Genomic DNA, 12,035 nt, shown 5'->3' with positions numbered 1-12,035 from the left:
TAGGACTGAATTGAGAAGAACTTCTTGACCTCTGTGGAATTCATTACCCAGGGAAGTAGTTGATGCTAGTTCAGTAAACGTTTTAAAGCTAAGGTAGGTTTTTTAAAAAAGAATTAATTAATTAATTAAGGGATATGGTGAGAACGTTGGTAAATGGTTCTGCGTCCACAAAATGATCAGCCATGATCATAATGAATGGCAGAGCAAGCTCAAAGGGCAGGACGGCCTTCTCCTGTTCCTAGTTCTTTTGTTGTTATATTTTGCATTCCTCCCACGCTCTTGACTTTCAGGTGCTGGTGTTAGATTAGGATGGACAAAATTAAAATTCACAGAACACCAGGTTATAGTCCAACAGGTTTATTTGGAAGCACTCGCTTTGCAGCTTCTTCATCAGGTGGTTGTGTGATTTTTAACTTTGTGTCTCACTCTAGTAACTGATAAACAGCAACAAAAGCCACGAAGCAGTGCGCATGCTCCAGGCAACAATGGTCCCTTGGTGGTTGATGTCAGCGGAAGACCAATGGAAAGGCAGGGTCAGAGCTGGAGGACCGGGCGGGGCATTTGGTCCTCCGACCAATCAGAGTAAATGAGGGACGGGACTAGACTATACCACGTGATCATCCTCACGGTGGGCGCGGATGTGCGGGACGTGTGGATGGAGAGCTGTTGGTAAGGAAAGAAATAAACAGCAGGAAGTTGGACGGAAATGGTGTTGGTATGGGCTGAGAGATTTTACAAACATTTGGTGCACATCGGAAAATACAAATTTGAAACTTACAGTCCCGTTTTTGCAGTAAACGGGAAAATAACCTCATTGTGTGATCGCCGCCATCTTTATTCGGGGCAAAGATTCACTGGACACGTGCGCGGCCGCCAGCTTTGTTGGGGGCAAAGTTCAGAGGTGTGTATGTGCAGCCCTCCCTGGTAGAGAGTCATAGGGCAGGATTTACACAGAGCACATTCAAACCCAGAGAAATGGATGTTTTTTTTCTGGATTTGTTTCTTCATCCATTTAAATGATTTGGATGTGAATAGAGCCGGTACAGTTCGTAATTTTGCAGATGACACCAAAATTGGAGGTATTGTGGACAGTGATAAAGGTTGTCTCAGAATACAATGGGATATTGATCAGATGGGCCAATGGGCTGCGGAGTTGTAGATAGGGTTTAATTTAGGTAAATGTGAGGTGCTGCATTTTAGAAAAGCAAATCAGAGCAGGACTCACACTGAATTGTAAGGTCTTGGAGAGTCTTGCTGAACAAAGAGACCTTGGAGTGCATGTTCGTAGTTCCTTGAAAGTAGAGTCACAGATAGATAGGATAGTGAAGAAATTGTTTGGGATTCTTCCCTTCGTTGGTCAGAGCATTGAGTAAAGGAGCTGTACAGGACATTGGTTCGGCCACTTTTGGAATATTGTGTGCAATTCTGGTCTCCCTCTTATCAGAATGAGGCACTGAAACATGGAAAGTTTGAGAATTGATTTTTTTTAAGGATGTTGCCAGGGTTGGAGGATTTGAGTTGCAGGGAGAGGCATAATAGGCTGGGGCCATTTTCCCTGGAGTGTCACAGGCTGAGGTGTGATGTTGAAGAGGTTTATAAAATCAGAAGGGGCATGGATCGCATAAATAGACAAGGTGTTTACCCTGGGGAGGTGGAGCCCAGAACTAGAGGATATAGGTTTAGGGTGAGATGGGAAAATTCAAAAGGAGCCAAAAGGGCAACCAAAATTGTAACATTTAAAAGGCATTTGAATAGGAAGGGTTCAGAAGGATGTCGGTCAAGTGCTGGCAAATGGGAATAGTTTAGATTAGAATATCTGGTTTGCATAAATGGGTTGGACTGAAGAGTCTGTTTTGGTGCTAGACATCTCTGACTGTGGGATCATGAAAGTGAACACTGCCCTGATTCACCTCTTGGCTCCTTGATATCCAAATGTTCATTATCTCGCTTCCTCAGTCTCACGTGAGTGTATTTTTGCCATGTTTAGTATTTTACTACTACGTTCACAGACCTTTTTGTAAATGGATTGTTCACTGCTGCCCGACTCCTGACCGGATGCTGCTCCATTATCAGGTTATTTTTTCCACAATATCTTTGACAGTCAAGAATTCTTTTTTCCAATAGTGAATGGATTTTTCTTCCATTTCTGACAGTCAAATTCTGCACCATTTTCATTCCCTATAATTCATATTGCACTCCCTGAAACATCATGTGTATTTCTCCTTCCATAGATACCAGTGATCATTGCCAAAGCCCTGTTGCCTGTGGAGAGGGTGATGTTTGACTTCCTTGTACAGCTGCAGTTTGAATGGTGAAGGTGCTCCTACAATGTGGTTGGGTAAGAGACATTACAGATTATTCACTCAGCGATAGTGAAAAGTAGAAGATATCTGTAAAAATCAACATGTTTTTAATTTCACAAAAATATTGGGAACTTTTGACATAAGGCCACAGATGGAGAATATTATGTCCAGTGACCAAAACCATTGCCAAATAGGCAATTTTTCAGGAATGCCTTAAAGGAAGAAAGCAGATCTTAGAGGGTGGGAATTCCAGACCATGTTGCCTTGGAATCTATAGAAACAGTCACACAGCTGAACTCAAAAATAAACACATCATTGGGAGTCTAAACTAAAATGAGTAATTGAGATATGAAAGGGTGTGTGGTGCAGGAAGATAGGAATGATTACAGCCCGGAATTAAGTCAAGGGTGTGAAAGTAAATTGTTGTTGCTTGTAAATGGGAGCCTTTTGATGGATCAGCAAGTTCTGGTACAAGTGAGCACTTGGGCGGTAGAGTTTTCAATATTCTGAAGGTTATAGGGAGGGTGATTGTGGGATGCTGGCCAGGAGTGGGTTTAAATAATGAAATCTAGAGTTAACAAAAGGAATGAATGAGAGTTTCAGTAAATGAGCTGAGACTGTGGTGAGGTCAGGTGATATCACTGAAGTCGAAATAGTGGTCTTGGAGTGGGACTGGGCTATCACCCTCACCTCACCTCTGGAATTCAGCTGTTTGTCAAAGTTTGTGAATCAAGTCTGTAACAAGATCAGGAGCTGAGTGGCTCTGGCAGAACCCAAACTGGGTGTCACAGAAGGTTATTGCTGAGCAGCTGCGTGGCAGCACTGTTGATGACACCTTCCATCACTTCACTGCTGAGCGAGTGTGGACTGATGGAGGGAAATTGGCTCGGTTGGCTCTGTCCTGCGTTTTTGTGTTGAACATCCCTGGGAAATGTTCCACAATGTCAGTAGGTGCCAGTGCTGGACTTGTCTTGGTGGGCAGCAATTTCTGGAGCACAGCCATCAGTATTATTGCCACAATGTTGACAGCCTTTACACTACTTCTCCATTTCTTGATCTGATTTGAAATAAGTTTTCAACCAAGTTGATTCACGTCTGTGATGTCAGGGACCAATGTAGAAGGCTCATCCACTTGGCACTGCTGGCTGAAGATTGCTGCAAATGCTGTTGTCTTGTCTGTTGCATGGATGTGTGAGATCCCTCCATCAGTAAGGGTGGGGATATCTGTGATGCTTCCTGCAGTGAGTTGTTTAATTGTCCATCACCATTCGTGACCAGGTGTGGTAGAACTGCAGAGCTCAGATCTGATCCATTGGTTGTTGGATCACATAGTTCTATTTGGCATTGTTTGTGCTGTTTGGCATGGAGGTTGGGTAGCTTCACCAGGTTGGCACCACATTTTTAGGTATGCCTGGTATTGCTCCTGGCATGCCCTGTGGAACTCTCCATTGAACTAGGGTTGATCCCCTGGCTTGATGTTAATGATTGAATGGGGATATACCAGGCCATGAGATTTAAGATTGGCCTGGAGTACAATTCTGCTGCTGTTGTTGGCCCACAGTGAGACAGAAGTTGCAGGGTCAAGAGGGCTGATTGTGTTGTATTTTCCAGTGCATTGGTAGATGTAATGTGGTCCATCCAGTTTCATTCCTTTGTTGAGACTGTGCAGTGATTAATACAATGAGTGATTTGATTGGCCAGTGTCAGGAATGCAACTTGTAAAAAAAGGTTTTGTGATTTACACATAAAAGAAGTGAAACTATCATGGTATTCCAACAGATGAAAGACTCAACAGACAATCGAGGTATTTTTCAATGGAGAATTTCATTTACATCACGCTAAATTTTTGCTTTAAATTCTGTGCCTTAGAATTGTGCCCTCCACAATCACCTGATGAAGGAGTGGTGCTCCGAAAGCTAGTGTGCTTCCAAATAAACCTGTTGGACTATAACCTGGTGTTGTGTGATTATTAACTAAGAATATTACAGCACTACTAACAGGGCAGCATGTAAACAGGCTCAGTCCAGTTAATCAATACATTCGGAAGGATTTCCTCCAAGTTTGTTGACGCAATATTAGTCAAAACCATCAACTTCAACCTGCAATCTTTCTCTTTACAAAAACTTCAGGCTGACCCAAATCTCCCCACCCCACTGCAATGTGGCAACTGGGCCCGGCCCAGGAATTGGAACTGGGACATTTGTGGACTGTGATCTCAAAGGATGGGAGCAAACATAATTCTGACAGATTAGTCCTCAAAGGTGAGTTGCAAGTTTGAGACAAGGCAGGTGATATGTCATCTTGCACTTAGCTTAATTGCATTTCTTATTTACAGTAGTATTTTGCAAAGTATAAAACTCCATTCCATGGTTGGGGAGTTTTACCCTAGTTTATCACAGTTGCTGCCTCTCGCTCCCCAAGTCAAATTATAGGATCTATAACAAAACAATAAACTGCAGATACTGGAGACATAAACCCCAGAAACAAAGTGCTGGAGAAACTTAGCAGTTCTGAGGGCATCGGTGAAGAGAAAAAAATGTTACATTTCAAGTTCACTGACTCTTCATCTGAATGGACAAAAGGTCATGAGACTTTGAACTTAGAATGTTTTTTTTCCCTCAGAGATGCTGCTGGACCTGCAGTTCTCCAACATTGTGCTTTCTATAGTGAAATTTATTTACAAAACAGATCGGAAAATACTAATCTGCAAAAGTGAAAGGTTCATTGTAAACATGAGCGTGGTGTCCACACTTGAGTTACACAAGCACGCCTCAGTTTAAAAACAAGATTTAACTCAGTAACATTCCATCTCAAAATTAGCCAAGTTACACCAGTAATAAAGCTCCTCCACCCAATGAGGCACTTCAGCACAACATCCTGCATTGTTACACACAGCCATCTTTACCAAAGAATGATCACATGTCACAAAATTAAAGGCCAAGAGCATGTCTCTTTAAAGAAGCTGAAGTCAAACTCTCAATTTTTTTGCAAGGATTTTTATTAAACCTGATTGAAAATTTAAATCTCAGAGCATAATCTTTGCTTTTTTTTAAACAAAGTTTGTGAGAAAGATCCCACATCTTGCTAAAGGTTCAGTTCGGTCTGATACATAGAGCCAAAGGTCAAGCAAACATCACATTTTCCATTCACTTCTACAAAGGGGTGACATCACATTTCTTCAGTATTTAAAGAATTTTATAAATTGTTTGTAAAATCATTTGTCATGTTAAAGAACTGGACAATAAATGCCATTGTATACAATCAGAGTGAAGCCTGTGACGGCAGATTTAGCTTTGGGGGGCAGTGTGTGTGCTTTCTAAATTCTGGGAGCACTTTGGGAGACTGCTCCCAGATGGTGATAGTGAGCATATCTGGAATGCACTGTTTGGATTTGGGAATCCTTGGGAGACAATCTGTGATTTCAATAGTATTTGGCTTGTGTTGTTGGTGTACAGTAAGCAATTCATAAATTTACTTGTGTATTGTTGTTGACTACCTGAATACCAGGTTGCCTTCAATTGTGTGAATGTATCTATTGTAAATACTTGGAATATTCCAGAACTGCCCAGTGCTTGGCAAATTCAGGGGGGACAAAAAAATCACAATTGATTAATTTGAAATTCAGAATCCAAGAGGACATAACCACTGAAGTATTCAATTCAAATAGTTAAATGGAGTGCTCACATTTGAAATACCTAATATCCATAGGAATGGATGGACTGACAGAATTGGGACCAAATTCCAGGCTGGGGAGTGTGAAATGTGCTTTGATAAAGTCACCTGCATTTACCAACAGTAATTTGGCAAGCTCGGAAATTTAAAAAACAATACGAGCTTCACTGCTGCTCCAGTCGGGTCACAAGCTCTGTGAAAAAAAAATAACAATGTTCAGGTTTATTGCATACACTCTGAAACACATGTTTCTTCTTCAGATCCTGCAAGTTTCCCCAATGAGCATAGTCGATCCAAATGATGTTCCTAACTTTGGCCAACTCATTTCTTTCCGAGCCTCTATAGCCTGAAGACTGACCAGAAGCAATTACTCCACATATGTGGGAACATTACCAACAAGGAGTTTTTCCTTCAGAATTGACTTCCATATTCAGTGTCCAGAAAACATAAAAAGCTTGTTACCTTTTATAGAGCAATGATTCAGTGGGAGTAAAACGCTAACCTTTTAATAATCAAGCTGCCTAAATTTTAAAAATGAACATTTCTTAATAGTTCACTAGATCCTAACGAAATATTTTGAGCAAAACAAATCACATGATACATACTTATTCAGAGAACAAAACAAGTTTGTTCATTGAAGAACCTAGAGGAAAAGGTACTGAAATAATGTGAGTTTGATTTACATCAATCATCATTTCAAGTGCATTCTCTGCATAAATTCTCCTTTTACTCCTCGAAGTTTTCAACTTCTTGATAATTGATAGAATAAAATCACAGTTGTACAACACAAAATCAGACCCTTCAGTATAACTTGCCCATGCTGACCAGATATCCAAAATTAATCTACACCCATTTGCCAGCATTTGTTCCATATCCAACTTAAACCCTTTCTACTGATTCAGTTTATTTTACTTTATCAGCACTTGAAATACTGACTGTTTTTTTCTCCCAACATTGGTTAAAGAAATCATAATTTCATTCATCAAAGTTAATTTTGTAATCTTTCACCAAGAAACAAGTGAGAACAACATATAGCTGAGTGCAAAACAAAATACTGCAGCTGTGCGTTATCTGGGAACACCCTAAATGTGAGGCACTGATACTTTGGTGTAACCTGCAGTCTGGCCAAATTGCAGCAAAAAGCTGTTCGATTTTATCTGCAGACTATTGAATGCAAAATCTTCCTTGCGCAATAATGAGGCAGCATTTTGGGATGTCATTTTTAAAATATATTATTTTCAAAATTACTCACAATTCAGAGCGATCACTTTTTGCTGTCTGCATAACACAGTACGAAAATGTATTAACAGAAAAAAAAGTTTTTTTCTGAGTCACAAATTCATTGATATTGCGTGGGTCCAGCATTTATAAGTAATCATTTTTAAAAATAAATACAGATACATTTACTTACTATGTTGGAGTACAGTCAAGTTTTTTACTGAACAGTGACAGGATTGGACAGAGTCTACATGGATTTAAGAGGGGAATTATACTTAGCAAATCTACTGAAAGAATCTACAGAGTCGAATATTAAAGTAAGAAATAGAAGAACATTTAGTAAAGCTTATCATTAAACATGGTAGACTGGGTTTTGTGAAAGAGAAACTATATTTGACAAATTTGCGACAGTTCATGGAGGAGATAACGAGCAGGGCTGACAAAGGGCAATCCGTGATGTTCTGTATTTGGATTTTAAAAATGCAAATGTTAAGGTGCTACATAAAAGTTAATTGCACAATTTAGGAGCTCATGGTATCGGGGTAATGTATTAGCATGGATTGAGGATTGGTTAACCACACTTGCTGTTGCCGAGTCCTCATTTGCAGTGCTGTATACAATGTTAGCTCCCATATTTAATAAAGGAGACCATTCAAAAAAGATTCACTTAGCTGCTTCGAGGACGAAAGGATTGACCTATCAAGAATAGATACGGGGTGATCTTATGGAAACAAGATTCTGACAAGCTTGACAGGGTGGATGTTGACTAGATCTTTGAGCACCAGTGAAGTCTCAAACCAGGGGACACTACAGAAGGGAACATTCATTTTAGAAAAAGTAAAGAATTTTTTTCTCTCAGTGAATGACTAGAATTTTCTCGCCTCAACTTTTGTGAAAGTTAAATGGGGGAGTGGAATGGTTGGCTTACTCTTCGGAGGGTTGATCCGGCTTGTTGCGCCGAATGGCCTGTTTCCACACAGTAGGGAATCTATGATTCTATCTCAAATTATTTTAAAAGAGGGTAGTAGATTTTTGAAATATTGAGCAGTTTTGGGCTATGCGGATCAAGTATAAAAGAGGTGTTGTGGTCTGGGTTGACCAAGCCATGATCTGATAGAATGGGGGGAACAAGCTGAAGGGAATGAATGCCCTACTCCTGCTCCGATTCCTTGAGGCTCCGTTTCATGTTTTTCTTGTCTCCACAGAAGTGTGCGATACAATGTGCTAAAGATCTCAGATGTTGTGAAAATGGGGTGTTTATGTACTGATTCAGATGGCATTGACTCATCAATCACAGCGATACAGTCATGAGTAGGAAGGGAATTCCCTCCATGAATAAAGGAAATCTACTGCAGAGCTCACAAAGGGATCCTTCCCTTCAGTAAACTCTTCCATCACATTACCCAACATATCAGCTAAAGTCGGACACACTGCGCGTGCGAAAGCCAGCAAAGGGACTCTGGGTGATTGATGTCGGCACCGGACCAATGGAAGGATAGTGGGCGGACCTGGAAGACCAAGTGGGAGGAGCTGGAAGACCTAGTGGGAGGTTTGTCCTCCAACCAATCAAGTGAATGAAGGGCGGAGCTAAACTAAACCATGTGATCCCCTCGTGCGGCGCAGAGTCGCTGTAATGAATACTCGGAAGTAATGGAGAGAAAGGATACGGTAAGGAAAGAAATAAACAGGGAAACGGGAGAAAACTGTGTTGCGATGAGCGGAGAGGTTTTACAAACAAATTGTGCACGTCGGAAAACACAAATGTGAACGTCTCAGTCCCGTGTTTGCAGTAAATTAGGAATGGCCTCAGCGCGGCTGCAGACCTGAGTGAGCGCCGCCATCTTTATTCGGGACAAAGATTCACTGGACACGTGCGGAGCCGCCATCTTTGTAGGGGGCAAGGTGCAGCCAGGCGCATGTGCAGCCTTTCTCTCGTATAGAGTCATTGTGATCACAGCAGCCAATACTGCTCTGATTCACCTCTGGGCTCCCTCATAACCACTTTGTCAATGTCTAACTTCCTCAGTCTCGAACCATGGGTGTATTGTTGTTCTGTTTACTCCTGTATTATTACTTTTATAGACCCTTTGTAAATGAGTTTTTCACTGCGGCCCAGCCCCTGACCATGTACTGCTCTATTATCAGATTACTTTCTTCTTGAATACTTTTGACAGTCAAGAATTCTTTTTTCCAATAGGCAAGTGTATTTTCCTTCCATTTCGAACTATCAAATTCTGCACCATTTTCATTCCCTGTAATCTATTTTGCACTCCCTGAAACATCAACTGTGTTTCTCCTTCCACAGATACCAATGATTAATGCCAAAGCCCTGTTGCTTGTGGAGAGGGTGATGTTTGACTTTCTTGTACAGCTGCAGTTTGTGTTGTGAAGGTGCTTCCACGATATGGTTGGGTAAGAGACATTACATATTATTCATTACAGCACATTGATTATTTGAAGATAATGTCCAAATCAAGAACAGTTTGTAGTTTTATTATCATGCTTATAATTTCACAAAAATACTATTGAGAGTTTTAGATATAAGACCAGAGATGGAGATATTAGGTCAGGTGATCAAAAACATTGCCAAAAAGCAGGTTTTGAGGGATGTCTTAAAGGGGGAAAGCAGACCTGTGAGGTTTTATCTGCAAATTCCAGACCATGTTGCTTTAGCAACTGTAGAATCAGCCACAAAGTTGAAGTAATGAATTAACAAATCGTTGGGAGTCTCATAGAAAATGGGTTGTTGAGGTCTCAAAGGATGTGTGGTGCAGGGAGCTAGGGATGATCACAGCCAGGAATCAAATCAAGAATGAGAATTTTAAATTGTTGTCGCTTATGAATATGAGCCTTTTGATGGATGAACATGTTTGGGGAGAAGTGAGCACGTGGGCAATAGAGCTTTTATTTTTTCTTGAGATTACAGGGAGGTTGAATTTGGGAGGCTGGCCAGGAGTGTGTTTGGATAATTAAGTCTGGATATAACACACGCTGTATGAGAGTTTCAGTATATGAGCTGAGATCAGGGTGGAATCAGCAAGAATAGTGGTGTTGGAGTGGGACTGGACTGTCACTCTCACCTCACCTCTGGGATTCAGCTTGTGAGAAACAAAGCTCACACACTTCAATAATTGCAGTCCGAGACAAAATCTGAATCAGCAGTGTCCTTTATTTTACACTTGCAAGTGGGTGAGATGTCCAGTGCCTATAAGGTAGAGGACATACACACACCAAATTCAATTCATACACAACATTTATATGATTTGATGTCTATTGTTTTACACTGCTCCCTCCCCTGTTTACATCCTCCATTTCCCTAAGACCGGCCCCCATTACCCCTGTTTTTCTCTTGCCTTATCCGGCCTTGTCTGTGACAAAATGCTTATTCCTGGCCTCACAAGGCTGTTTGACCTCATCCTGCTGTAGGTCATTGTTAGGCCTATCCTTTCTTCATCATTATCTACTCCCTCCATCTGTGCCTTTCCCGAGGACGTTCTGATCCCTATGACCCTTTTAATTGGGGTTTGTTCCTGTGTTTTTGTAAAAGCGGGAAGCAGATGTTTATACCTACTGTTTGTACAGACATATCTAGCTTAACTTCATCCCCTCACAACATCTTATCTATTTGCCCGTAATGTCTACCATTGTTTTACTGGCACATCTCATTCTGACATGCAATTTTAGCTAATACAAAAACAATTATGTATTTCCTCCACATCATTTCCATTCTTGTTGACTCAGCTCGTGGCTAAAACAATTACACACTGGCGTGAGTCCATTTTACTTTGTAAAATGGAATTGCAGAATTGCAGAAGTAACATTAATTTACCTGTATCCCATAAGCTGGTTGTCAGGTTGTGAATCAGGGCGCTAACACAATCGGGAGCTGAGTGGACTTGGTGGAGCCTAAAATGAGTGTCACTCAGCTGGCTGTTGCTGAGCAGCTGCTGCTTGGTAGCCCTGTTGATGAATACTTCCATCACTTTACTGCTGATCGAGTGTGGACTGATAAAGGGAACTTGCCTGGGTTGGATTGCCCTGTGTTTTTGTGTTGAACATCCCTGGGCAATGTTCCACATTGTCAGTCGATGCCAGTGCTGGAGCGGTACTTGGCTTGGTGGGTGGCAAGTTCAGGAGCACAAACCATCAGTGTTATTGCCAGAATGTTAGAAGGACCCATAGCCTTTACACTACTTAACCATTTCTCGATATTATTCGAACTAAATTGAATTGGCTTAAAGCTCACATCTGTGAAGTTAGGAACCACTGGAGAATGCTGAGATGGATCAAGCCACTTTGCATCTGGCTGAAAATTGCTGCAAATGCTGTCATCTTATCTTTTACATGTATGTATGAAACCCCTCCATCAGTAAGGGTGGGGATATCCGTAGTGCTTCCTGCAATGAGTTGTTTAATTGTCCATTACCATTCACAACTGGGTGTGGCAGAATTGCAGAGCTCTGATCTGATCCATTGATTGTTAGGATTACTTAGATCTGTTGCTTGCTGCTGATGCTGTTTGATATGCAGATAGTCCTGCTTGGTAGCTTCACCAGGTTGGCACTTCATTTTTAGCTATGCCTGGTGCTGCTCATGGCATGACGTCCTTTCCTGCCCACTGTGTTGGTTGAGTGCGGGATGTACAAACCCATGAGATTACAGATTGTGCTGGAGTACCGTTCTGCTGTTATTATCCCACAGTGTCTCAGAGAGATCTACTTTGAGTTCCTACATCTGTCCCATTTAGCACGGTGATAGTACCACTCGGCACAATGGAGGTTTTTCTCAACTTTAAGGTGAGGCTTTGTCTCCAAAAAGACTGTGGGATGGTCGATCTTTCCG

General features: G+C 41.3%; 1 long non-coding RNA gene across 9 annotated transcripts in view; it reads left to right on the top strand.

Annotated features, from left to right (window-relative positions):
• The first annotated feature begins 594 nt into the window (after positions 1–594).
• Positions 595–12,035, top strand: part of LOC140487209 (uncharacterized) — a 34,109-nt gene continuing 22,668 nt past the window's right edge. The window contains exons 1-3 of one of the 9 annotated variants that reach the window (XR_011962761.1): positions 595–669; positions 2,232–2,338; positions 9,499–9,605. This is a non-coding gene — a long non-coding RNA (uncharacterized lncRNA). Of the gene's footprint in view, positions 670–2,231; positions 2,339–8,449; positions 8,862–8,967; positions 9,391–9,498; positions 9,606–12,035 lie in introns of those variants that run through there. The other 8 variants (XR_011962760.1, XR_011962759.1, XR_011962756.1 and 5 more) reach the window with 8 other exon arrangements.

Source organism: Chiloscyllium punctatum, chromosome 16 (genome assembly GCF_047496795.1).
Source record: "Chiloscyllium punctatum isolate Juve2018m chromosome 16, sChiPun1.3, whole genome shotgun sequence".
Lineage (NCBI taxonomy): Eukaryota > Metazoa > Chordata > Chondrichthyes > Orectolobiformes > Hemiscylliidae > Chiloscyllium > Chiloscyllium punctatum.
The sequence above is the reverse complement of the archived record's forward strand: the minus strand, read 5'-3'. Positions and strand labels throughout refer to the sequence as shown.